At 47.9% G+C, this 24,614-nt stretch overlaps 1 long non-coding RNA gene across 3 annotated transcripts; it reads left to right on the forward strand.

Moving 5' to 3' along the window:
• Window positions 1-6,358: 6,358 nt before the first annotated feature.
• LOC309658245 lies at window positions 6,359-22,706 on the forward strand. Of its 3 annotated transcripts, none has more exons than XR_014262132.1 (5): window positions 6,359-9,886; window positions 11,140-12,170; window positions 16,712-16,850; window positions 19,769-19,804; window positions 21,124-22,706. It is a non-coding gene; the product is annotated as an uncharacterized lncRNA (long non-coding RNA). The 3 variants fall into 3 exon arrangements; XR_014262133.1 differs by lacking the exon at window positions 6,359-9,886 and adding an exon at window positions 9,894-10,394; XR_014262134.1 differs by lacking the exon at window positions 6,359-9,886 and having other exon boundaries at window positions 10,402-12,170.
• The last annotated feature ends 1,908 nt before the right edge of the window (window positions 22,707-24,614 follow it).

Genomic DNA, 24,614 nt, shown 5'->3' on the forward strand with positions numbered 1-24,614 from the left:
AAAAGAGAAAGTGTGCCCTCTTGGCTCTTTTCTTCTCTGGCTGAGCCCTGGCGTGGGGTAGGCTAAGCCTGGGGGCAGGGAGGGGTGATGTGGCTCAGGGAGGGGCAGGGTGGGAGGGTGAGTGAGGTAGGACTGAGGATGACGTAAGGGTTGATGGAGGAAGTGATTATGACTAGGAAATAAGCCTGCTGAACCCACCCCAGGAGGATCATCATAATATTCCTGGCATCGACTGACATTAAAAGAGTAGTAATAATTACATTCTTAAAATGTGCCACTCGTTGCCTGGCTACTCAATCCTTCCAATGACCCTAAAAAGTGGTTATCCCTATTCCCTTTTTTTTTTTTTAATTAATTAATTAATTAATTAATTAATTATTTTTGGCTGTGTTGGGTCTTCGTTTCTGTGCGAGGGCTTTCTCTAGTTGCGGCAAGTGGGGGCCACTCTTCATCGCGGTGTGCGGGCCTCTCACTATCGCGGCCTCTCTTGTTGCGGAGCACAGACTCCAGACGCGCAGGCTCAGTAGTTGTGGCTCATGGGCCTAGTTGCTCCGTGGCATGTGGGATCTTCCCAGACCAGGGCTCGAACCCGTGTCACCTGCATTGGCAGGCAGATTCTCAACAACTGCGCCACCAGGGAAGCCCTATTCCCTTTTTTTTTTTTTTTTTTTTTAAATTTTTATTTATTATTTATTTATTATGTTTATGTTTGGCTGTGTTGGGTCTTCGTTTCTGTGCGAGGGCTTTCTCCAGTTGCGGCGAGCGGGGGCCACTCTTCATCGCGGTGCGCGGGCCTCTCACTATCGCGGCCTCTCTTGTTGCGGAGCAGAGGCTCCAGACGCTCAGGCTCAGTAGTTGTGGCTCACGGGCCCAGTTGCTCCGCGGCATGTGGGATCTTCCCAGACCAGGGCTCGAACCCGTGTCCCCTGCATTAGCAGGCAGATTCTCAACCACTGTGCCACCAGGGAAGCCCCCTATTCCCTTTTTATAGAGAAGGAAACCGAAGCTCAGAAAGCTAAGGGGACCTGCTCAAGGACCCTCAGCAAAGAAGTGACAGACCACAAAATACACTACAGGTCTGCCTGGTGTCCCAGCCCTCCCCCTGCACTGTGCCCTCCACCGTGCCATCCTGCAGTTGAATCCGCTTCTCCAAATGTAGCCGAGTAATGGGTGGGGGGCACATAGAGATCATAAATGTTCTGCTAGATGTAAAATATTCCAGCAATACAGAAGAATGTCAGAGGAAGATGCTGGTAATCCTGCCATTGGGTGGATGTGGTATTAATACTTCCTGCCGGGTCTGGGCAGCCAGGATCTGTGCATTCCCAGCCTAAATGTTCCCAAGTCCACTTCCAGAGCCTGCATAGGCCTGGGCCTAGGTCCTACCTGACAAGGGTAGACCTAGTGCTGAGGGATGACCAGTGGTCTGCTTTTGAGTGTGGGGAGTGGGCAGAGCACATGTGAGCTGGGCTGTCCCCACACAGCTACCCAGAGGCTGGATCTGGGACAGGAAGGGAAGGGGCAGAGGGCAAGCAATGGTCAGGGTCCTCCTTTTGCTCTCTTTGTCTGGGCCCTGCAACGTTAAGGGCAGGCCTGGATGGGAGTATAATTATTTTTTTAAAACATAAAATTAATATACATCTAGAGAAGAAATTAATTGTTCCAAAGAGTGGAAAATGGCATGTCCAGCCTCTGGGTTCCTCTCCAGAAGTAACCACTATAAACAGTTTCTTGTGGGTATAAGTGAGGCGCCGGGGACACTGAAGGACAACACTGTCCCAGCTTGACCGTCAGCCCACTGTTTGTGTCGTCAAGTGCTCAGGCCCCTTTGCTTTGGTCTCACCAAGTGGGAAATGCCAGGAAGAGCAAAGGGAAGGGAAAGGAAGCCAAGGTACTTGGAGATGGGGAGCTAAGAGTGGAAAGCTGGGGATGAGGTGGAGAGAGGGGCTTTGGGAAAGGAGCAGGGTATTTAAGTGGAGTTTCCAGAAGCCTCCATGAGCTCTGTACCCTGTAACACCTTTTCTCCATCTCTGTAGGAAACCACCAGTAAAATCTGTTATTGAGACTTCCATTTCTGGCAATACAGTGGACCAGATTGCACATATTCTTTATTTGTATATTTCATGATAAAGAAAATCAAAAACAAAATCCATACCCTTGGTAATACTTCAGGATTGGGTTTGTTGTGGGGAGATGGTTAGGCTATGCTGAGCCTGGCCTCAGTTCAGGAGCAGGGTAGCTGTAGGGTCATTTCCCATTGGGCAACAGGTCTGTGCAATTTCCTCCCTTCCTTCCTCTTTCTCTCTGGCCATTTCCTCCCTTCCTTTCTCCCTATCTATCTATCTATCTATCTATCTATCATCTACTCACTTTTCCTGCATGAAATGGATTATATTGTTCTGCAACCTAATTTTTTAATTCAGTACTATCTCTTGGACAGCTATGTCAGCCATTGATCATCTATCGCATCTTATCCAAGGGCTGTCAGTGTTAGGAGAAAGATTCTTGAAGGTTAGAGAGATCTCATGTCCACATGTGGCTTCTGCTGCTGGAAGGACCTGCCGTCCACCCATTCCATTTTTTCAGATGTGTTTATTGGATTCTTGCAGTAGCCAACCTGCCAGCGTCCCCATCTCTCTGGGCTCACAGGCAAAGGCCCCTTCACATCCTCACCCTCTCTCCTGTCTCACTCAGCTTCCTGTTCTTCAATTAAGCCCCTACCTCATCGCCTGAGCACTTGTTCTTCGCTGGGCTTGGGGCATCTCTCCCCCAATATCAGCAGCACCCCACTCATCTTCTTGGGGTCTTTACCCCAAAGTCACGTTCGCACTGAGGCCCTCCCTCTCCATGCCAATACCCTCCATTCTCCTCCCCTGCTTTATTTCCCCCCACGCTAAGCACCAGCTGCCATGTCGTGCCTTTTGCTTATTTGTTTACTGTCTCCCTCTCTTCCTCCCACTAGAATGCCAGCTCCATGAGTGCATTTTCAATCTCTATTATTTTAATCTCTATTATGTGCTGCTTCTTAATCCCTATTATTCCCAGAACAAGGCCTGGCCGATCAGGGATGCTCACTAAATGTCGGTTGAATTGAATCGAATATGGAAGTTGATTTTCTGTGGGTGTGCTGCGTCCTTGCTTGTTGAAGAGGGAGAAGGACTTCCTTTAACCCAGCTCTGAAGACCCTTCATGAGTTTGCCTTCCACCACTCTAGTCTCTTCGCTGGCCCTTTTGCTGCCTAGCCCCCTTTGTCCCCCAGATGCTATGGTGCACCCCTGGTGACATTCAGGTCCCCCAAAGGCCACGTCCCGTCATGAGTCTCTGCCCAGAGAACCCTAACCCTGCATGACTCAGTTGTAAGTGCTCGCTCCTGCAGGTGGCATTTTCTCACCTTGGCCAGGTGACATGACCCCTGGGCTCCCCCAGTCCCCTGGGCTCCCCTCTCTCTGGCTCCTATCTGTCATCCCTCTCCTGGAGGCCTGCTTCTTCCTCTGCCTCCCCGGGGGCTCCTGACCCAAGCACCTGGCACACAGCAGGGCTCACACGTGGGTACAGGGCAACAGAGTGTAAGGCAGAGTGGTAATTACAGGGGATGCGGGGTCAGGGGGGGCTCACCTATAGCACCATCTGGTCGAAGGCTGCTCTAGCCCTGATCCAGTCATGAAAGAAATTCTCCATTCATGAAAGAATTGAGAAACAGATGAGCAATTAAATGCCTGAGTCCAGAGTAATGATGATTAAGGAATGCTGGGAAAGGGCATTATTACACAGCTCTGAAAGCATCTGAAAGCTCTTAGAGTTCAGGAGAGTGGTTTGGGCAGGCGGCGCCTGGCTGTTATCAGAAGATGCCAGGCCCCTCATTTCTGCCCCGTTAGGTCACTGTGAGCCGAGAGCAGGGCTGAGTGTCATTGTTTGCATCTCACCTTAGCTCACCCACTTTTGAAAGGTAATGATGGGCAGATCTGGGGAAGGGGGTCCCTGTAGGTAGGTTTTGTTTTGTTTTGTTTTGTTTTTTTGGCCACACTGAGCAGGCATGTGGGATCTTAGTTCCCTGACCAGGGATTGAACTGGTACCCCCTGCATTGAAAGCACGGAGTCTTAACCACTGGACCTCCAGGGAAGTCCCTTGGGTAGGTTTTTAAAGTAGGAGAATGTCATCTGTAAAACGGGATAACAATTATGAGACAAGATTTGTCTCATGAACCAGTTAAGGAGATTAAATGAGATCGTGCTGGCGCAGTGCACGGTCCAGGGCTTGGCTTATAGTAAACCCTCAATAAACGCAGGAGGGAATTGTTCGTGCATATTTTTCCTCCAGAATGTCAACTCCCTGAAGCAGGGATACGATGTCTGTCTCCGCAGTGTCCCCGGAGCCTGAAACAGCACCTGGCACACAGTTGGCACTCAATACACATTTGTCGAGGGCATGCGTGAACGGATTACCTAACCGCCTTCCAGTAACAAACCCAGCTCTGGGGCCCAGTGCTTGGTTCCCACCGCTCCGTGCTGCAATCTGCACATTTCCCCGCCGGCCCAGTGCAGCTCTGACAGGCAGTGACTGCACAGGGCAGATGATTCGCGGGGTACTTCTCTAAATGCTCCCCCAGGCCGAGGAATCCCCAGGGTCTGGCTCATCAGGACAAGCCGATGACTGGGGCCCAGCGTGGTCCACCTTCCCGTTAGCTGAGCGCCCATCACAGGCTGGATCCAGAGGCTCTGTTTGGGGAAGGGAACGGAACGTGCAGCCCCCGCAGGAGGGACACACACAGGCCCTGTAAAGCAGGAAGTGTCTCATACCACAGCCCCTCTCTGAAGCTCACTTCCTTCCCTCCTCTGACTCTGAACCTGCCTTCATCCTGGGAGGTGATTGGGCTCTCTGTAGGAGTATTAGCTAACCTCTGAAGGTCAAGTTCACGGACCATCTGTCAATACTAATGGCCAACTTTTATGGAGCACTTACTCTGTGTCAGGTCTTGCGCTAAATGAAAAGATTTTATTTCATTTCCTCTAAAGTGGCACCCAACTGTTCTCCAAACATTCTGTCCTTTGATGCAGCTGGGCCTTTGCATAGGCTGTTCCTCAGTCTAAAATGCTCTTCCTGACTTTATCTACCTGGTGAATACTCACTCTTCAGCACCCGCCACTCTTCTGTCACCACCTCCCGGAAGCTTTCCCAGCTTGCCTGAGACAATAAAATCACAACCTCCCATGGGTCCCCACAGTTGTCATTTGGGTGTGCGTGTCTGTCTCCCCCTGAGCTGCGGCCCCTCCAATGCTCCAGGCTTCCACTTTTACCTCCTTATCCTGTATGTCCACCTCCACGCCTGGCACAAAGGGCACTGGAAATGTTGGTTTCTGCCTTCTCAATTCCTTGGCATTCCATCTCCATCTTTTGTATGTCCCTCATCCCTTTGTCTTTATTCCAAGCACAATGCTCATTACATGATAGGTATTTATAAATGTAAGTTGAATGACATAAATAAATCAGTGATCTTACTTGCAGGGTACCAGATAGGAAACGTTCAACTATTTTCCTGTAGACTCCATGGTTACCTCCAGCAAGAAATCATCAGAATAGGTAGGGAAAGAGGAAGTCAGAAGAAGGAAGAGAACAGGAGAAGGTGCTGGCACTAACATTTTCTGAGCACCTAAATGTGCCAGGCATGTGTTTCATTAACTCCCCACCATAATCCAGTGAAGTGAATATTACAATCCCCTTTTCATAGACAAAAAATGAGGGCACAGAGAGGTGAAGTGACTTACCTAAGATCACACAGCCGGCAAGTGGCAGAGCTGGGATTTGAGCCCCATCTGTCTAGTTCCACCAGCTGGATGGAGACGGCCGGGGTGTCCCTGTAGTATAAGAGGGTGGAGGAAAGTGAGGAGGGGCTGCAGGACACTGGGGAGAAGGAATGGGATATGTCTGTCCTGTGGATCAGACCCAGACCCCTGGATATGTATTGTCTCTGCCTTGGTTTCCTGGAACAAAGGTTTGCTGGCCTGTGGACCCAGCCCAGACTCCTCCAAGACATTTGACCACATTCTCTTGAGACAGCTCTTCTTTTTCTTTTGTTTTTTAATTGAAGTATAGTTGATTTACAATGTTGTGTTAATTTCTGCTGTACAGCAAAGTGACTCAGTTATACATATATATACATTATTTTTTATATTCTTTTCCATTATGGTTTATCCCAGGAGATTGGATAGAGTTCCCTGTGCTCTACAGTAGGACCTTGTCGTCCATCCATTCTATATGTAATAGTTTGCATCTGCTAACCCTAAACGCCCGGTCCATCCCCCCCGCCGCCCACCCCTCGTCTTGGCAACCACAAGTCTGTTCTCCATGTCTGTGAGTTGAGACAGTTCCCCTTTACAAGTAGCTTCTTTCTTTTTTCTAACATCGATCCTGTCCTAAACACTTCCCCCTCAGTCCCTGGACCAGAGTTTGGGTAACCCTGACCCCACAGGGTTGTGCAACACCCGCTGAGGGCTCCAGGAACCCACAACTTCTCAATAATGCTGAACTGGGTGAAATTTCCCAGTAACCTCCTCCCCCGCCTGACTAACGCTTTCTTAGCTTGGCAATGTAATGTCTTATTTTTAAGGAAGCCAGTCATTTGGTTTAGATTCTTCAGTTGTCTTATTTTAATGACCTTCTGAATCATTCATTTTTCTACTTTTGAACTGATTCACTCTTGGCCACTTCCTTGTACAGAAATCCAACCCCTCCTTTAAGACTCAGCACCAACTACCCCATTCTCCTGAAAATCCTCACCCATACTATCCCTCTCCAGGAAGAGGTATTCCCCTCCCCCCTCTTTCTGTACCGTTCATCCAGCATTTATTATACTGTCATCATCCTTATCATAACAATAAAAATGATATGCCAGCTGTTTGAGTTGTTTCTTATTCTCATGATGACCCTAGGAAGAAAGTAATTATTATTTCCATTTAAATGTAGTGAAACTGAGCCTCAGGGAGCTTATTAAGCCTCCTGCTCAAGGTCACATGAAGTAAGTAGCCAAGATGCTAAGCCAGCCCAGCCCAACTGCAGAGGGAGTGTCTTGAAATGTAGCTATTCGTGTGGGGGGTGCCTGGCTCTTACTGTGATGTCTGTCACCGCACCCCCTAGACTGTAAGCTCCATGAAGCGTTTGTTCCCTATTGCATTGTACGCAATAAATATCTGCAATAAATACCTGATTTTCCATAGATGTTGACCAATGGCTGGGAGGCTTCTATAGAATTAGCTGCTCCAAGCTTTACACAATTTTTGCATTCTTACAACATCAAGAGCCTGGTTGCAAAAACAATCAATACACATTGGCTGACGGAAGTAAGAGAAAGGCATGGGCTTGGAAGATTCCAGTGGACATATTTTCTAGTTGAAAATCTTCAATAGGAAATTTTTAAAAATTCTCTCTGTAGCTCAGGACCAACGCTGCCAAACAAGATCTCCTCATCACTTTTTTCAGGTTAAACTAACAACATCTTACAGACTAAGGGTTCAGTTTAAGCTCACTCAACCCACCTTTAGTGGGTATCTACTATTGGCCAGGCCCTGTACTCACTCATAGGCTAGTGCTGGAGATGGCTCTGTGAGCAACACACCAGGTGGAGGTCCTTTGGGTGCCCACCCTCCCTCTAATCCTTCTGGGAGACGAGCTCCCTACCGCCCTGAGAGCAGGCAAGGGTGGGGCCTTAGGAATAGCAGGAGGGGGGCGCAGTGGCTCTGTCTGGTCAAAGAGGATAAGGCAGGAAAGATTTCAACAAGGCAGCAGCCTCCAAGAAGTGAATGCAACCAGCAGAGTGGAGGCCGGGAGGACTCTGGCTCGTCTCTCAAGGAATATGAAGAAGACAGGCTTTTGGACCATGAAGTGACAATGGAAGAACTAGATGAGGCGGAAAAGGTCTGGGAAGGACATTAAAAATAAGAAGCCGATTGAGGGTAGCACATGCGGGAAAAGAGAGTTAAGAATCCCCATTACCATTCAGTTGAATGCTTTTTACTTCAAATTGTGTTCTGTCATCAATATTGTCAGCCCTGCTTTCGTCGTTTCCTGATAATCATGCACCCTGCCTTTCACTTATAACCTCACAGGGGCACTTTGTCTCAGGTGGGTTTTCTGTTACTAGCATTTCACTGGCTGTTTGGTTTAGGGATTTGGGAAGCAAATTGCAAGCTTTCCCTTTTGATACAAAAACATTCCACCGGGGAAGCAGTACAGCCCAGTGGTTATAACAGGCCTCTGGTGCCAGGCTGCCGGGGCTGGAGGGTATGCTGACAGCCTGTCAATATTTAACAGAGCACTCAATGCACACCTAGTGCTCTCTCTCCTGTTCCCAGCCCAAAGATAAGGTAGAGCAGAGCATCCCCACTTGACAGGTAAGGAAACTGAGGCCCAGAGACATGAAGTCAGATGCTTAAGGCCACACAGCAGGATCACTGAATTGGCATGCCAAGGGACCCACGCATTTGGGTTGACCAATGACCATCTTTAACTCAAGAGCTTCTTGGATTTGGCTGGAAGGGCAGGGAGCCCTCACTCGCTTCTTCTCATGGTCAAGAATGAGACTCAAACATGTTGATGGCAAAGCAATAACAATAGTAGTAATAATACTACCAGCAAACACTTATTCAGAATTCACCATGTGACTGGCACTATGCCACATGCTCTATGTGTTTCATCTTCTTTACTTTTCTCAGCATAATGATTAAGAGCCAGGATTCTGAAGCCAGACAGCCTGGGTGTGAATCTCAGCTCTGCCACGTACTGGCTGTGTGACCTTAGGCAAGTTACTTTACCTCTCTGGGCCTTAGTTTCCTTATCTATAAAATGGGGTTGGTGATAGCACCTTATAACAGATCCCTAGCACATGGTAAATAGTACATAAATATTACCGTTGCATTTTTAAGCAACCAAACATCAGCTTCCTCTCTCCTTGGCTTATGAATGGTGAGTATATAAAAAAGAAAACTGGTAGAGGGAATGGTTCATTTTTTAGAGCTGCGAGCAAAAGGGAAGAAACTTTTTCAATAAAGAAGATACCAGAGTTGTTAGCCGTGATCTCCATTTACAAATGGGGAAACAGGCTCAGAGAGGGTAAGTTAGTTGCCTGAAATCACACACAAGCAGCAGAAGAAGGATTTGAACTCAGGCCTGTCTGACATCACAGCTCATGTCCTTAATCCCAACGCCAAATGGCCAGCCCTGGTGGTCATGGAAAGATCTGGTCCCTGGCCCTGCATTGAAAATGGAAATATGAGTCACCGGCCATCCCCAGGGATGGCTGGGGAGTGAGAGGCGCTCAGCTATGGGGCAGAATGTTCCGCCAGATGCTGAGGAACAGCTGCCAGCACCACTCAGTTTTTCATGCTGAGGGAAGGGAGGAGGAAAGCGTGGAGGAGTGGGGGTCACAAACCAGCGGAGCACAGCCTGAAGCCAGGCCACGACTTGGTGAATAACGTCAGGCTCACACATCTGGCCTCCGGAATGCGGAGGGCCCAGAGGTCAGGCCTGGGGTTCTGCTGCTCCTTGGGGCAGGCTCTTCCTCTGAAATCACCAAGGCTGCTTCGTTGAGAAAAGTCTTGGGCTTTCCAGGCTCTCCTGGCCCAACTCAGGTGGTGACGTGTGAAATGGGCATTCTTTGCCCACTGATGAAGACCAGGTCTCCATAGACACAGGATCAAAAGAAGCAAGGCTCCAGCGTCTGATGGCTCTGGAGTGGGTCCCTGGCTGGGCGACCCTGGCCAGTACTTTGGTTTCCTCCTCTGTGCACGAGCATCACATTCTGCAGGGTCTGGAGGAAGGATAACCTGCAGAATGCCTGGTAGCTGCTGGACGTCCAATCAATGCTCCTGACCACCTGCCCAAGTCAGCGAACAAGTGAGTGAACAAGTGAGCAAACTTGCATGGTGTTCAAACAGCCAGCACATAGCCGGTGGTCACCACCTTGCTGGCTGGTCTCCTTAGAGGCACTGTGGCCAACCTTCCTTTTCTGGTTCCAGTTTCCACTTTGCCCCAAGGAGCACCAAGTCTTGTCTGGCCTCTTTCAAGGGCTGAGTTGAAGGTGAAGAGTAAGGAAGAGCACAGCCTTCGCCTTTGTGCCCATTGATAGGGCCTCACCTGATTCATTTTTGATGCTTGCGCTGGTTCTACCTGGGAAAGTTTGGGACTGGCCAGTGTGACTTGGTGGGATCGGTGATTCATTTTAGTCCCAAAGGGAACAAAAGCCCAGGTCTTCCCAAGGTCCCCTCTGCTCTGGCTGGCCTCGTCTCTTGGTCAGGGAATGAGTCACCCACCCCTCCTCAGGGCTGCCCCTGTTTTCACTGTGCCTGGGCCTTCAGAAATCAAACAATCAATTCTTCTTTTTTTGGCTCTTGGGGACAGGAAGGTGAGTATATAAAGGGAGGACTGACAGGAGGAACTAAGCTGCCGTGGGTTCCGTGGCGGCCACTGAAGGGAATAAATCTCAGGGAAGGAGCATTTGAAGCTGCAGCCACACGGCTTCTCACGACCTCTTTCTCTGCCTGGCTGGGTGGGGGGGCTGTGCCCTGCAGCCTCCACCTCCAAACCCTCTCCCTGAAAGTGGAAAAATAACCCACCCTCCACAATCTGCTGGAATTTAAAAAAGTATCCTGGGCGATATAATTTGCCTGGTTCACTAGTCACTGGTTCCCTGTTTAGATAAACCATATGACCTCCCTTTCCTACAAAACAAAGATTGTCATATTGAGCTGACAACGTTGTCATGGGCCACAAAGAAGATGATGAACGTGAAGCGTGGAGCACGTGCCCTGGTGGGATAAATCCCCTCCCCGAGTTGCAACAAGGAACCGGGCAGCGGATGGTACGTGAGCTTCTTCTTTGACTCGTGTCTTCGTTCCACATTGGGGCTCTGCTTATCTGGAGGTCAGACCTCCTGCCAAAGGCTGGGCCCTCGGTTATCTGGAGCTCAGCTGCAGGCCCAGAGTAACAGGACAGGAATTCTGAGTTGGAAATGAGAGTCACAAAGTCCAAGCACGTTTCTTTTTTTTTTTTTTTCTCTTTCTTCTTTTCAGTTTCTCTTGATTTCATTGTTCTTTAAAAAAAAAAACAAAAGTATGATACATCTTTTTTTTTTTTTTTTTCCCATCAAGTACGTTTCTTTAAAGCCTTGGCTGAGATGATCAGGATAAAAGGAGGTAGAAGCAGGATATCCTCAGAGGCGATCATTTCAAACAGTATGACACGGACTGACTCACTTCCCCTTTCTGGGCCACAGGTGTTTGTTTGTTTGTTTGTTTTAAATCAGTAAAACAGAGATAATAATTCCCACCTCACAGGGCTGTAGGGACTTGGGCATGACCTAGTAATTCCAAGCCTGGCTCTTGGGTTCAGATCCCAGCTGAATGAGACCATCTCATCATGTGGAACCTACTTGCTCATCTTCTGGTGGGGACGGTCAGGTTGCTGAGAGGATTAAATGAGATCATCGGAAGAGCGTTCACGGCTGGCAGATGACAGCATTCAATAACTGTTAGTTGCCGTTATATCCATCCCTGACTTCAGTTTCTGGCATATGGCAGGTGTTCAATCAATGTGAGCTGTTGTGGGGGCAGATGATGCCATTAGCAGAGAAGACAAAAAATAGAACCACAAAGCGTTAGCCGTCAAAGGGACATCGGAGGGAGATCACGATCTTATTTTAGATCACCCTTTATTTGACCACAGAGGATGAGGAGACCCACGGGGGAGAAACACCCAGGCTGAGGTCACCGCAAGCTCATTTTCCTCTATCAGGGCTCTTGGTGGACCCCAGTTCACCCAGCAGTCTGGGGCCAGTTAGAGCGAAGACACTCATGGGCCTTGGTTTCTTTCTAGGAATCGCTGTGTGACCGCCCAGGGCAGGAATGAAGGGCTTCAGGGTAGTTGTCGTCTTCCAGAAAGAACCGGAGGGAATCAACAGTAGCAGCAGGGAAATGCTGATGGCTTTTCAGAAAGTTCTGTCCTAGTGAGTCAAGGAAGGTGACAGCCCCGCTTTGGAAAGCAATCCAGAAGCAGTATGCGTGTGCAAGTGTATGGCTCAGAGACAGCTATTCTAGACAATAACAATAGCGATGGTTTGCTGAGTGCTGCTTGTGGGCCAGGCCTTTGGCCAAGTGTGTGCCTCTCACGGATCTTCTGCGGGGTGAGTATTCTCTTACCCCAGCAAACCGAGGCACAGAGGGGCTAAGAAACTGGTTCAAGGGCCCCCAGCTAGCGCATGGTGGAGGGGACTCCAACCTAGGCCATGTGGCCCAGAGCCTGTGACCCACCACACAGCCCTCATGTGCCATGACTCACACCTATGTCACACTTCTCACTGCTTCACATGGTTTTCACCTCTGAGATCTCACGGTCAACTCATGTGTAGCCCTATAAGGCTCAAGGGGTCCTAGCCTGGGCCCAGCACTGAGCAGGTTCTCATTTGCTTGGCAGGTATTTCCGAGTGCCACCACATGTCACGACCTGAGTTGGGGCAGGCGAGAGTGAGAGTAAGATCAGGCTTGGGGCTGGCCATCACCAGGCATGTGGCCTTGACTGGGCAGAAATCAACCTGTCCATGGTCTGTGCCCTCCTGGGCACCGGAAGTAGGCAGGGTGGCTTCAGTGGGAACACTCAGCCTGGTGAGGGATGTGGGCAGCTGGGGTCAAGAGGCAGGGATTCTGGTCTCAACTCTGCGTTTAATGATTCACGGTCACCTTGGCCAGCCCCCTGCCCCTCACTGGGGCCTCCATTTTCTCATTGAAACGATGAGGCCAGGGTGAGTGGGGTGGTCTTGAAAGGCCCGTTCAGCTGGATGAGACAGTGGGGCTATGACCTGCCTGAGACCCCCAATCTGGCTAGTGTCAGGCTTGGGCTCTAGAATGAGGGTCCAGTGGGTGGCCTGTTCCCAGTCTGGCCCCGTCCGGGTCTCAGGCTGTGTCTCAGATGCTTGGTCAGCCCCATCACATGCTGGCTCACAGGGTAACACCAAATGTCCCCATGAGTCCCTCCCTCGAGCTGACAACCTCACTCCTCCATCCTGACCTGGGAAAGGTCCCCTGTTGTGTGTGTCCTCAGGCAGATCAACAGCATCAAAACACAGCTGGAGACACTGGCTGGTGCCTTTCAAAGTCTCTTTGCATTTTCTCATTTCAAATTAATAACATGCCAAGTTTTAAGTTAATAATTCAAAACAATAATAAAGGTAGTACTTACAGAGTTGCAGATGAAGGGGGCCCTTCTATGTGCCTCTAATCCTCACAGTGACCCTTTCATGGTATTGTTATAATTATTATTGCATTTTGTGTTGAAGAGACTGGGGTTCTGAGAGGAGGGACAATTCTGTAAGGTCACAGAGCTGGGAAGTGACAGAGCTGGCAAATGGAGGGTGTCTCATTTCAGAGCCCCAAACATCTGCATTGTTCATCCAGAACCTTCTTTCGTCCAGAGTACCTACTCTGTGCCAGGCACCCTACTAGGTTCTGGGGCACACAGTGAGTGGGCCAGGTCTGCTCCCTGTGTGGGTCATGAGAAGCCCATGAGAAGCCTGAGAGGTAAGTATTATTACTCATTGGAGGCAAAATGAAATCTCTCTCTGCCTTGGCTCAACTCCTCCCAGCTCTACCATGGATCTGGTTTTGTTTTTTTTTTAATTTTTAATTTTTTAATTTTATATTGGAGTATAGTTGATTTGCAATGTTGTGTTGGTTTCAGGTGTACAGCAAAGTGATTCAGTTTTATATATATATATATATATATATATATATATATATATATATATATATATATATCTCCATTCTTTTTCAGATTCTTTTCCCATATAGGTTATTACAGAACATTGAGCAGAGCTCCCTGTGCTATACAGTAGGTCCTTGTAGATTATCTATAAACTCCTAATTTAACCCTCCCCCCAACCTTTCCCTTTTGGTAACCATATGTTTGTTTTAGAAGTCTGTGAGTCTGTTCCTATTTTGTAAATAAGTTCATTTGTATCTTTTTTTTTTATATTCCACATATAAGTAATGTCATATATTTGTCTCTGTCTGACTTACTTCACTTAGTATGATAATCTGCAGGTCCATGCATGTTGCTGCAAATGGCATTATTCTACCTCGTACCTTGTGACCACTACCTTCACTCTCTGGGCCTCTGCCCCGTGGCTGGAAAATGGGCAAATATTAATTTCTGCCTTTCTGGGTTGTTGGGAAGAATTCATTAGGAAATGCACATGCACCCCCAGCAGTTATGACAGTGATTGGCCCAGAAAAGGTGCTCAGTACCCTGTCAAAGCCTGCCCTTATTCCGTCTGCAGGCGTGCTCTGCAAAGCTGCTGTCTCTGTCAACCGCATTGACAGCTGAAGAAACTGAGGCACTGAGGGGCCAAGTCTCTAAGGCCACTGAGTAATAGGTGAAGCTGAAATGGAGCCCTGGAGGGTCCCAGATGTGTGTTCTCTTCCCCTGGAACCCTATGGCACCTGCGTCCAGTGACTCTTCACCTCTGGGTTCTGGAAGGGAGGCCCGGGAGATGAAGGGTTAGGCAGGTTGCTGGCACCGCAGAGGAAACTTCAGGAAGCGCAGGGCTGAGAGGACTTCTAAGAAAGAGGGAGGTGGGAAGGGACACACTTGTCCTGGTCTGAGGGCCAGAGGTCAGCCAGGCTCCTGGCCCAGGGGCTGGCTCTCCGGGGGCCCAGCCTCCAGCCTGGCTCAGCCCACGCACTCGGTCTTCAAGGCTGAGGCCAGCTGTGATCCGCCTCCATCCAGATCCTTTTCCTGGCCTTCCTGGTAGATGCCTGAGGCCGAGGACTGGGGCGAGGTGGCCAGGGCTGGGAAGGAAGCCCTCTGTCCCTGTCACCATTCAGGTCCTCTGAGAGCACTGTAGGGCCTGTTCAAGACTCAAGGGGTCTTGAGTTTCAGCCTGGCTTTGCCCCTTTTGTGGGGACACAAGTCACGTGCCCAAATGACTCGGAGCCTCAGTTTTCTCGTCTGTAAATGGGGCAAATAACAGCACTGCCACCCGGAAGGCAAGTTCTGCCTTAAGTTCTCTAAGCAGCAGGCATGAAGCAGGTGTCTCAGTGATGTCAGTTCCTGCTCCTATAGGTAGGGACACAAGTGAAGTGACCTTGGCATTCTTGGGGTCGAGGCTGCGATTTCTCAGTGCTTTAGGTCTCCTGGGTAGGGGGTGTCTCATTTAGGGCACAGACATTACCAGGGCTTCTGCTTTCTGTCTAGCAGCGGGGAGACCACCAGGCAGAGTCCCTGGGACAGTGTGGGTGGGGGATTGACTACAGCCTGCCTTTGGGGGCCGCAGGGTGCTCTGGGCTCCTAAAATGCAGGGGCCTGTGTGGCTTAGGACCAGCGCCCAGGTACCCTGAGCCTGACCTCTGTACCCTCAGCAGCGGCAGGGGGGCTTCTTCTGGGGCCCTCACAGGGCATCGTGCAGTGGTTTCGTTAGATAACGGGGCCCTCAGTGGGCTCTCCACTCTCCCCGTCTGGAGTTTTCTCCGAAATGCCCAGAGGCAGGGCCAGGTGGCTGTGTCAGGGCGAGGTCACCAGGGTGACTTGGCCCCAGGGTCGTGACCCAGTGGAGCCCCAAGACTGGATTCCTGAGGGCCAGCTGGCTCGGAAGCCCAGGACCCAGGCTCCTTCCCGGCCCGCAGGACTTGCTCCACTAACTCGCTGCTCCCAGGCTACCCTGATCCTCTGTGGGGTCCAGGCTGCCAGCCTGGAAGGGGCCCAGGGACTTTTGAAGGGATTTTGGAGGGCTGAGCCAGGCAACTCGGCCCGTGATGGCTTCGGCTCACTGACTCAGCCCTCACCTTGACCTTTCCTTCCCACTGACTATTTATGGGTGTTTCCTGTCCCCTGAATAGGTAAAGAAAAGGGAAGCGAAAGAAGCTCAATGCATGGCTTCTTTATTTTTCTTTGTTATTAATTTTAAAAATGACACGTGCCTGGAGTGGAAAATGCCACTGCTTGAGAAGCACATACTCTGAAACGTGAAAGTGCGCCCCGCCCCCTCCAAGAAGGGCCTTGTATGTGTTTGGCTGGAGCCCCACCAGCTCTGTCCTGTGTGATTGATTACAGCCTTCCGCCCCCGCCCCAAGACACACACACACACACACACACACACACACACACACACACACACTCTGTATTTGAAAAAAAAAAAAAGCAGGGAAGCCACTCTATATGCATGTCATTTGAATGAACATATACTGAGCATCTACTATGTGCCAATTGTTTTTTTTCCCTCAACAACAGATACTGGACATTAAAGATAATCCGTTAGGTCAGTAGTTTTCAGCTCTGGCTGGACACTGGAACCCTTGGGAAGATTTTTAAAGTCCAAGTGCCGAGGCCTCACCCTAGGCAAGTTACACTGGAAATGCTGGAGTTAGGACCCAAGTTACACTGGCAATGCTGGGGACAGGACCCAGGCTCAGGGTTTTGAACCCGGGGGGTCAGTGTGGAGCCAGGGCTGGGAACCCTGCTCTGGGCTCCCCCCTGCACCTGGGAGCAGGAGCTGGCCCACTGTGGGGCATGTGGGCTGGGAGCTAATGTGGCCACAGGACTCTCTGCTTTTAAAGCTGACAGTGCTGCTTTCTGCCTGGGAAAATGAAAAAACAAAACAAAACTTTTTTTTTTAAGTCAGAGAAATATCCCTTTATTTTCTCATAATGTCATAATGTTTCTCTTTCTCTTTAGGACCGTTACTCTGCCAGGGCTAGGACCTGGGCGCGTTGGAGGTTTTGCTGCCTGTTAGTCAAAGAAAGCTGTCAATCAGGAACTGGAAGATGCCGCTTGTCTGTCCTGTGAAGAGCCTCCCCAGCTTATCCTTGAGCAAGTAAGCCCACGGGTCACCTACTGTGTTCACTTCCACAGAAAGAATTTTATAAACACTTACCCCCATTCTGGAATTTGGTGTTTTGACACTTGGAGCTTACTAATGGTGTGTGTGTGTCCGTGTCTGTGTGTCGTGTGTCTACGTGTGCATCTGTGTGTGTACGTGTCTGTGTAATTGTGTCTCGTGTGTGTGTTTGTGTCTGTGTGACTCTGTGTTTGTGTCTCTGTGTGTCTCTGTGTATATCTGTGTGTGTGTCTGTGTGTCTCTGTGTATATCTGTGTGTGTCTCTGTGTGTCTCTGTGTATATCTGTGTGTGTGTCTGTGTGACTCTGTGTGTGTTTGTGTCTCTGTGTGTCTCTGTGTATATCTGTGTGTGTCTCTGTGTATATCTGTGTGTGTCTCTGTGTGTCTCTGTGTATATCTGTGTGTGTCTCTGTGTGTCTCTGTGTATATCTGTGTGTGTGTCTGTGTGACTCTGTGTGTGTTTGTGTCTCTGTGTGTCTCTGTGTATATCTGTGTGTGTCTCTGTGTATATCTGTGTGTGTCTCTGTGTGTCTCTGTGTATATCTGTGTGTGTCTCTGTGTGTCTCTGTGTATATCTGTGTGTGTCTCTGTGTGTCTCTGTGTATATCTGTGTGTGTCTCTGTGTGTCTCTGTGTATATCTGTGTGTGTGTCTGTGTGTGGTCCAGAGAAGTATGTCTTGTTCGTCTTGTGTCCCTAGCATTCCCCCAGCTGGTGTGGCCTGTGGCTCTTGTCGGTAAACATCTGCCAAATAAAGGCCCCTGAATAGGTGGCACTGTTTGTGAGACACTGACTCCAGGCCCTGGGCTGAGAGCCTCACTGGCTGAGAGCCTTACTCTGTCCCCTTAGTGACCCCTGTAGGAGGTGTCACTGCTACTCTCCCATCCCCAGGTGAGAAGCAGAGGTTCAGAGGCCAAGGAAGTTCAGTTGGTGGGTGGCATGGTCACGGTCACTTTGTACTCCGCCTGCCCTTCATTGCCCGGCTCCCTTGCCCTCCAGCAGCTGACCACCAGCCCTGGGGCTTCCCCTGAAGGGCAGGCGCTTGCTTAGCCTGACTCCCTGCAGGTCACGAGACGGAAAACTGTGACCTCAGTGAGCGTGTGCTTCACCTCTCCGGGCCAGGGGTATTAGGGGGATGAAACAGTGATCCGGACACTAACTAGCGAGTTTGGTGCTTACTATACATCGCTGTGCGGCACCTTTGCTCTGTGAGCTCATCTCATCCTCACACTCCCAAGTGAAGTGAGTCCTATTATTACCCTGCTGACACACGTCTTCCCGGGTCACTGCTCTGCCTGCAGCCTCCTCGGTCCTGCCCCACTCAGTGCCTGCGAAGCCCTGCAGGGTCTGGCCACCCTGCTTCCTCCCCCTGCCCCCCCACCCCCCGCATCTCCCTCCCCTCCCCTCCTTCTCCTTCCCTTCTTTTCTCCGTATTTTATCATCCAGATACCTCAGCCTCCCCAACCAAGGTTTTCATTGACCTGTCTCTTCTCTCCTCTTTCTATCCTCGGCCAACTTTTTAAAAGAAAGAATAAGTTGTGTCCACACTGCATTCACACACACATGGGCTTTGCTTCCTTTTGCCCAGCATTCTCTTAATGACAGGATAAAATCGCATGGTATGAAATACATCGTACTTTGGCCATGCTATCCCTTTCTTTGTTATTATTCTCACACTCATGGAGGTCTCGATGAAAGACCTCACTAATGGGATCACATTCTCTTTCTGCTTGGCTCTGCCTTTCCAATCACTTTTTTTGTTTTTTTTTTTTTTTTGGCCTCGCCATGCGGCTTGCGGGATCTCAGTTCCCTGACCAGGGATTGAACCCCGGGTCACGGCAGTGAAAACGCCGAGTCCTAACCACTGGACCACCAGGGAATTCCTCCAGTCACACTTTTCCATTACTTTAGCAAGCCTGTGTTGAGTCCCATATGAGCTGGGCTTTGTTCTAGGATTCTGAGAATAAACACTTGTCCTCAAGAAGCTTATATCGAAGTGAAGAGCCCAATATGTAAACAAATACTCATATTCCACTGGGGCTGTGCTATGGAACTATGACCCACAGCGCTCTATGGCCAAAGGGTGGCATGTATCCCAGCCTATCACAATCAGGAAGGGCTCCTGGGTCAGGTGTAAACTCAATCTCAACCTGAACCTTGAACTGAAGCATTGTTTTTTTTAAATTAGCTTTATTGAGGTATATTTTATTTTATTTTATTTTATTTTCACACACACACACACACACTGTATTTTATTTTTACAAGAGATAAATAGACTGACACCAAGCATTGTAAATGGATGACCACAACAAAAGCAACAATGATTGCAATTACCAAACATGAAACACACTCATACTATGTCATAATACTGACATTCAGTCCAGTAATTATTGAGGTATATTTTAAATATCATAACATTTAAGTATAAAATTCAGTGCTCTTTTGGTAATTTTACCAAGTGGTGCAATCATCACCATAAATCAATTTTAGAACATTCAAATAGTCCCCCAGTCAGATCCCTTTCTCATGCCCATTTACAGGTAATCCCTGTTCCCACTCAGCCCTACACAACCACTAATCTACTGTCTCTATCAATTTGCCTTTTCTGGACATTTTATATAAAGTGGAACCATACACTATGTACTCCCTTGTGTCTGGCTTCTTTCACTTACCATAACACCTTTGAGGTTCATCCATATGGCAGCACCTGTCATTTGTCTCTTCCTCTGTATTGCTGTATAGTTCTGGTGTATGGATTGACCACATTTTGCCTATTCATTTCATTAATCAGTTGATGGACATTTAGGTTGTTTCCAGTTTGGGGCTATTATGAATAACGCTGCTGTGAACACTGACTCACACATCTTTGCGTAGACGTATGTTTTTGTTTCTCCAGGGGGAATACCTAGGAGTGGAATTGCTGGATCACATGGTAAGTTTAACTTTTTGAGGAACCACCAAACTATTTTCCAGAGATGCTGCCCCATTTTATGTTCCCACCTGCAATGTAGGAGGGTTCCGTTTCTCCACATCTTAGCTAACATTTGCTATTATGTCATTTTGATCATAATCATTCTAGTAGGTGTGATATAGATCTCATTTGACATTTGCACTTCCTTAATGACTAATGACGTTGAGCATCTGTTCATGTGCTTGTTAGCTATTGGTATATCTTCTTTGGAGATATATCTGTTCATATTGTTTGCTCATCTTTTGATTGGGTTGTTTGTCTTATTATTGAGCTGTAGAAGTTCTTTGTAAATACTGGATACAAGTCCTTTATGAGATTCGGTTTTGCAAATATTTTGTCCAAGTCTATTGTTTACCTTTTCATTTTCTTAATGGTGGCTCTTAAGCACAGAAGTTTTGAACCTTGATGAATTTCAGTTTGATTTTTTATTTTATAAATCATGCTAAGAAAGCTTTGCCTGACAAAAAGTTTTGAAGATTTTTTTCCCTATGTATTCTTTTAAGAGTTGTATAGTTTTAGCTCTTACATTTAAGTCTATGATCTGTTTTGAGCTAATTTTTGTATATGGTGTGAGGTAAGGGTCTAAGCTTTTCCTTTTGCAAGCAGACGAATAGCTAATTGTCCCAGCACTATTTGTTAAATAGACTATCTTTCCTCCAATGAACTGCCATGGCATTGTTGTCAAAAATCAATTGACTGTAAATGTAAGGGTTTATTTCTAGACTCTCAATTCTGTTCCATTGACCTGTATGCCAGTCCCACTCTGTCTTGACAACTGTAGCTTTATAGTGAGTCTCGAAATCAAGAACTGAAGGTCCTACAACTTCGTTCTTCTTTTTCCAGAACGTTTCGGCTATTCTAGGTGTTTCTCATTACAATATAAATTTTAGGATCAGTTTGCCAATTTCTGGAAAAAGAAGCCGGCTGGAATTTTGATACGGATTATGTTGAATCTATAGATCAGTTTGGGGAGTATTGCTATCTTAATATTGTCTTCCAATCTAAGAACACGGAATGTCTCTCCATTTATTTAGAGTTTGATTTCCCTCAGTGAAGTTTTATAATAGTGTACAAGTCTCGTATTTCTTTTGTTAAATTTATTCCTAAGTATTTTATTCTATTTGAAACTATTAGGAATGGAATTATATTCTTAATTTCATTTTTGGCTTGTTCATTGCTTGCTATGTAGAAATAAAATTGACTTCTGTGTATTGATCTTGTATCCTGTGACCTTGTACTTGTTTATTAGTTCTCATAGTATGTTCTTTTACATTCCTTAGGATTTCCTACATATAGAATCATGTCATCTGAGAATGAAGACAGTGTACTTCTTCCTTTCCAGTCTGGATGCCTCTTGCCTGTTTCTTGTTCCCGTGGGGCTTGTTCCTGTTTGGGGGTGTCTGCCTGAATTGTTCTTCCCCCAGCTGTTCCATGGCTCACTCCCTCACCTCCTTAGGTCTTTACTCAAATGTCAACTTCTTGCCAAGGCCTTCTTGGAACACCCTACTTAAACTGAATCCCTCCTCACACCCCACACCCCTAACCCTTTTTCTTGCTTTGTATTTCTCCACAGCACTGACCATCTCAGACTTTATACCTCTCCCCTCTCAAGATGGTCCTGAGAGTTCCAAGAAAAAATAATATGCCTGAAGGAGGGCCTGAGCTGGTGCTTAGCCAGGGTTGGATGAAGGAGGGTCCAGAAGGGGCGTTCTCTGGGGCACTCAGACCCCTGCCCCACCCTTCCTGGCTGGGAGGGGAAGGGGTTCCATGCAAATGGGAAGACATTCAGGAGGCACTAGGTGGGGGTCCCCGGGGAGGCTCATATACACCAGTGCCTGCCTAAACAGCCCAGCCACACCCAGACAGGGGCCAACCTCGACAAGGGGTCTACCTGAAGCTTGTTTGCACTTCATTTCACCTGAATAGAAAATGCTGGCACTCAGGAGATGGGGAGGACAGAGGTAGGCTCCCAGTGACTGCCCCAGCTGCAGACCCGCTAGAGGTGATCCTGCCTTTGGAGACTCCACTCTGCCCCTGGCAACCAGGAAAATACATTCCCTATTTGCATGGGGTTAAGGAACGGGATCTCTTTACACCCCCTCCCTTATCTGGAGCTTGTCCCAGAACTAGGACTGGGGTTAGCTGGGGGTGGGGGTGGGGGGGTGATCCCGGAGCCCAGTCTGAGCATAGGTGGGTGGAGGCTGCCGTGGAAAGAGCCCCCAGCTGGATGTCAGACAATCCTGGGTCCCTGTCCTGCTCTGTGTTTTTGCAGCAGAATGAACTTAAGGCCTGAGAGTCAAGCCCTGGGTGGGTTTCCACCTCCATCAAATAGGCCTGAGGAAGCCCCCTCACCCTGGGTGGGAGGTTTGCTCCCCTACTCTGGGTCTCCATTTCTTCATCTGTACACCCAGTGTAAGAATACATCCTCCGTACAGCCACTATGGAGAACAGTATGGAAGTTCCTTAAAAAACTAAAAATAGAACTACCATATGACCCAGCAATCCCACTACTGGGCATATACCCTGAGAAAACCATAATTCAAAAAGAGTCATGTACCACAATGTTCATTGCAGCTCTATTTACAATAGCCAGGACATGGAAGCAACCTAAGTGTCCATCGACAGATGAATGGATAAAGAAGATGTGGTACATATATACAATGGAATATTACTCAGCCATAAAAAGAAACGAAATTGAGTTATTTGTAGTGAGGTGGATGGACCTAGAGTCTGTCATACAGAGTGAAGTAAGTCAGAAAGAGAAAAACAAATACCGTATGCTAACACATATATATGGAATCTAAAAAAATAAAAAAAAAAAAGGTCATGAAGAACCTAGGGGCAAGATGGGAATAAAGACACAGACCTACTAGAGAATGGACTTCAGGATATGGGGAGGGGGAAGGGTAAGCTGGGACGAAGTGAGAGAGTGGCATGGATATATATACACTACCAAACGTAAAATAGGTAGCTAGTGGGAAGCAGCCGCATAGCACAGGGAGATCAGCTTGGTGCTTTGTGACCACATAGAGGGGTGGGATAGGGAGGGTGGGAGGGAGGGAGACGCAAGAGGGAAGACATATGGGAACATATGTATATGTATAACTGATTCACTTTGTTATAAAGCAGAAACTAACACACCATTGTAAAGCAATTATACTCCAATAAAGATGTTAAAAAAAAAAGAATACATCCTCTGGGCTGCAGGCTCCAAGAAGATATTACCCATTAAAACATATATTATATTTTCATATACAATATATGTATATTCTTAGTAAAAATACACGTAACATAAAATTTACCATCTTAAGCATTGGTAAGTGTAGAGTTCAGTGGCATTAAGTACATTCCCATTTTTGTGCACCCCCAAGAAGATATTATCCTTTAAAAAATACTGTCCATTCCCCACGATCCCCTCTGGTGTCCCACACCTGTGCTGGGTGTCACCCTCTGCCCTTGTTCTTGTCTCCTTGAGTGGCGAGATGATTTATGTGTTCCTCTCTCTCCCAGGCTGGGACGATGTGTCCCTCATCTGCTTGTCCCCAGTGTCCTGCACAGGCTTGGCACAGAGTGGACGCTCCTTAAAAAGAAGTGAGTTAGACTCTCGAGGGAGGTGGAGCCCCATGGACCAAGCCATCGGCGCAGGCTCTCAGGGTAGCTCTGCCAGAGCACGAATGGGCTTGTCTCAAACCGTGCATGGCCCTCCAGACAGCGCATCCAAATCACATAACCCTCCCGAGAGCTTTGGAGGAGGGCGCTAGTCATCTCCACTCTGGAGATGAGGAAATTGGGGTCAAGGGAGGACGTGTGACTTGCCCCCGGCATCGTCCTTTGAGGTTACTGGCAGAGCTGGGATTTGAACACTGGGGCACTGGGGTGGGGCTGCACTATTTTCCTTTAAATCATGAACCATTTTAATTTTAATTGATGCAAGCACTCTACACCATTAAATACACTTTGAAAGTCATTCAACTTCGCTTCAATTGTAAGTTCTCTTTTATTAACACATCTTGATTTAAAGAATACCCTAACTTACCATTGACGGGTTGCTAGGTGAATCATTAGATTGAATTCGCAATTGCTTTATTATAATCTCCTCATTCTCTCTCCTTAAGTGAGCCTGAAAGTATCCAGTCTAAATTAGAGAACAGAACATTAGCCCTTATAAATGGCTAGTGTTTATAAGATGTATCAGAAAGATCCCTGCTAACCCTTTGGCTGAACCCTTTTACTTGAGTGAAAGAACTTAGTCCAATTTAATAACAGTTCGATTTAAGGCTGCTTCTTCAAAGCCTATTAGCAATTCTCAGTCACTGGCACAGATTAAAATCAATCGGCAGAGCTGGGAGAGTACAAATCTCTGTGGATTTAGCAGATTGCTGATGCCTCAGTTTCCTCGTCTGTAAACGAGGACAGTAAAGATTAATGAGTTGGCTGTTGAAATAGTGGCCGGTGCCCACAGTAAGTGCTGGATCATGTTAATAATTATTACTGTCTCAGCCGAGCTAGCTGCTTTCGCTGACAGCTTCCACTTCACCCAGAGTTCACCTTGAGGCCGTGTGACTGGACCTCACATTTTATTATGAAAAATTTCAGGCATACGGAAAGGTTGAAAGAAGAATGCCATCCATGGACACCCTTATACCCACCCCATTGACTCGACAATTGTTCATGTTGTGCCATATTTAATTTATTTACTGCTGTTTTTATTTTCTTCTGAACATTTCAAGGAAGTTGCTAACATCATGACCTTTTACCGCTAAATACTTCA

This window comes from Balaenoptera physalus (genome assembly GCF_965194825.1).
Source record: "Balaenoptera physalus genome assembly, chromosome: 3".
NCBI classification, from domain to species: Eukaryota; Metazoa; Chordata; class Mammalia; order Artiodactyla; family Balaenopteridae; genus Balaenoptera; species Balaenoptera physalus.